The 3,416-nt window shown below is 41.7% G+C and overlaps 1 protein-coding gene across 8 annotated transcripts in view; it reads left to right on the forward strand.

Moving 5' to 3' along the window:
- EBF1 (EBF transcription factor 1) overlaps window positions 1-3,416 on the forward strand; it is a 406,775-nt gene that overhangs the window by 126,748 nt on the left and 276,611 nt on the right. The window lies entirely within an intron of this gene.

Raw genomic sequence — 3,416 nt, forward strand, 5'->3', positions numbered from 1 at the left:
ATTTTGGGAACAGATCCATTGTACTTTATTAAACATCTGTCTGTTTTGAGAACCCCATTGCAAAATTCAGTTTCCATAAAACCACCTATGTTTATGTGACAACTGTGTACCTAAATATGCGAGACAGTACATGGGTAATATGGGCAGGTGACTGAAATAAAGTCAGCTGAGGGCTGAATGACAGTGTATCCCACCGGGTAGATGAAGGAGCAGGGAGGGAGAAAGAGCAGCTGGGAACACAGATTGAGGTGGGCAGGCAAGACAGTGGCCTATTAGGATGAGCACCTTCCCACAAAGGCCATCAGCCCTTCATGGACACTCAGCATGGACACATTGGCTTTTGTATAAGCTGAAGTTCATTCTCTAGAGAAGCTAGTGTGTTCTCTGAAAGTAAGGTTAAAATTCATTGTGGCAATTTGCAAAATGATCAAGAGGAGGAAATACTTTATTATTCACATTCGAATGCTTTGTTACCCATACCCTTCTTCTGGTTCCCTTTTTAGCATTAGGGCTATAGTCTTTGGTATGAATGTTTAATATTAATCTCTGAACACTAGGAAGCAATTTCAATATTATGGACTTCAGATCCTTGGCACTTTTCCAGGGCAGAGGTGAGGGAGAGCACTCCCTAGGCTTAGTTCTTGAAGGTAGTGCTGGATGGGCATGTTGGTTCTGTGGGCTTTTTAGAGATCACAGCAAAAATCTTCTTATATTTAGACCTCTTCACACTTTGGGACTGCTTGTGATAATTTTCCTGTGGTCTTTTGGTCACCTACTTGACAATTTCCTCCTATGGCATTTGTTCTAGAAAACAGCGGTTCTCAGTGTCTCAGGGCAAACACTCTTTGATTTTTAGTGAAAAGTCATGGAACCTCTTCAGCCTTGACCTGGGTGGGAGGTGTCTGGCAACTCAAGGAAAAGCAACCACGACTCCAAGAAGGGAGTCAGTCCCCTGAGAGCCAGTACTGCTGAGTCCAGGGGTCTTGATGCTGGGAAGTTATTTTGTTTATGTTTGCTTGTTTAAAGTCCCCATTTGCTTTTCTTCAAGGTCCAGCTCCCAAATCAAGTTGATTTTTTACCATCACTCACTGGGCTGGCCACATAGAGCCAGAATTCATGGGCCTTCCTGGACAGAGTATTTTCCGAGACCCCTGGAAGTCAGATGAATGCTCACTCGCTCTGTGACTTTTATCATCCACGTGCTTTCTAAATATGAACTCATTCTTCTTTCAAGAATCAGGTTAAGCATTGTTATCTCCACTTTACAAATGGGCGTGCCCAGATTTCATTATTCGGAAGATAGATTTTGAGTCCATGATAAATGTACTTAGCATTATAGTAAATTGAAGATGAAAAGACCTAATAGGTTACCGGGTATTGCCCCTCCCTCTTCACCTCTATGCTACCAGAACAGGAAGCTTCTGCAATCTACTTTCTAGTGCTTTGATCAGTCTTGGTTTAAATGTCCCAGGGGAACCTCCCTGTAAGGCTAACCTTGGAGAAAGAATATCCTTCTAAAAGCTACTTTTGTGGTCTCAGTGCTACGACGACTCCTCCCCACAGCTGAAAGGCACTTGGAAGTGAGAGGAATATGGTTGGAAGTCTTTTTTCCTTTCTTTTTAAGGAGAATTACAAATTCCAAGAGTCACATGTGTATCTTTTCTTTTTATGGTAGATTTTTATATGGCTTTCTAGGTTTACTAACAGACATACAGGATTTTGAGTTACAGTTGGGACATGAGCTCATGAAATTAGTCTTAACTGCTTTAACCCGTAGGTGCTCGTGTTTATGGAATAAGAAAGTCATAATCGCTGACCGCAGCCATTAAAATCTGATGTGAGTCAACTTTGAGTACAAAGACTTTCTATAAGCCAACTCTCTTGAAGCTGAAATGATCACAATTTAATATAACGAGAATAATTAATAAGGAGTGTGCCAGTGACCTTGAATATTAATATTGTTTCCTTTTCCTGTAAACAAACTGGGTTATTTTATTATTATTTTAGTGTGTAATTTGGCATAAACACTCCTTTTCACATAATTTCCCCAGGTGACTTTTGTCTCCTTGGCAATTTCCGGCTTTAATAAAGAAAACCTAATTAAGAAGGAGCTGTTGATTGGTTTGCTAGTGTAATTAACACAGGTGATGCTAATGAGTTTCTATGAAACCGGTGGTTTATGGGAAAAATAAACAGACCGTTGTTGCATATGGCCCAACTGATATCTGCACTCTGGAAGAAATGATGATTTCCAAGTCTCCTGTGAGTGGTTTGTGGGCATGGAATAGGCAGATAAAATATTTTATAAGATTCATTAGTGGAACTTGACCAAATTGAGAGCAAAAAAAAAAAAAGTCTCAGTGTTAGGCGATATTAAAAAATCTGATCCTTGGCTGTAGTACTGGTTAGGTTTGTCATTTTTCACGTGCCTAAAAAGGGACAGATTTCTTTTGTTTGGGTTGTGTTTCCGAGTCTCATTATAGTCATCTGAAGTTTGCAAAGCTTCTAGCAGCCTTTTCTTCCTTTTCTTTCTTTCTTTGTTTCTTTTTCTTTTTCTTTTTTGAGAGATAGTCTTACTGTATCACCCAGGCTGGAGTACAGTGGCACGATTATGGCTTTCTGCAGGCTCAACCTCCAGGGCTCAAGTAGTCCTCCCACCTCAGCCACTAGAGTAGCTGAGACTACAGGTGCATGCCACCATGTTCAACTAATTTTTGCATGTTTTTTTGTAGAGATGGAGTTTCACCATGTTGCCTAGGCTGATCTCAAACTCCTGTGCTCAATTGATTTTCCTGCCTCAGTCTTTCAGAATGCTGGGATTATAGGCATGAACACTGCACCTGGCCCCCAGCAGTCTTTCCAGGGACATTTTAATTTTCATTCTCTTCTTCTTGACTTTGCCCATTGACTCTTGAGGATGCTCTGACTAGGAAAGCACATGGGATTGCTGCAGAAATTAAGACAGCTGCAAGTCTCCTTTCTTGGCCTACAAATGCTTCCTGGGGAGCTCTTTTTTTGGGTTGGGGAATATAGTCTTGCTCTGTTGCCCAAGGCTGGAGTGCAGTGGCATAATTTTGGCTCACTGCAACCTCTGCCCCCCAGGTTCAAGTGAGTCTTTGTGCCTCAGCCTCCTGAGAAGCTGGGATTACAGGTACATGCCCCTGTGCCTGGCTAACTTTTATATTTTTAGTAGAGACATTATTTCACCATGTTGTCCAGGCTGGTCTCGAACTCCCCACCTCAAGTGATACACCTGCCTTGACCTCCCAAAGTGCTGGGATTACAGGCATGAGCCACTGCACTGGGCCAATCCTGAGAAACTCTGAATATTTGTATTTTCAGTGGTGTCCAGGCTAGTCTGGTGCATCCAGAATTACTTTACAACAAGCAAATTTCCTCTTTCTTTTTTTCTTACT

The sequence above is a fragment of the Sapajus apella genome, unplaced genomic scaffold, assembly GCF_009761245.1.
Source record: "Sapajus apella isolate SASKATOON/1434 unplaced genomic scaffold, GSC_monkey_1.0 scaffold110, whole genome shotgun sequence".
Classification (NCBI taxonomy): Eukaryota; Metazoa; Chordata; class Mammalia; order Primates; family Cebidae; genus Sapajus; species Sapajus apella.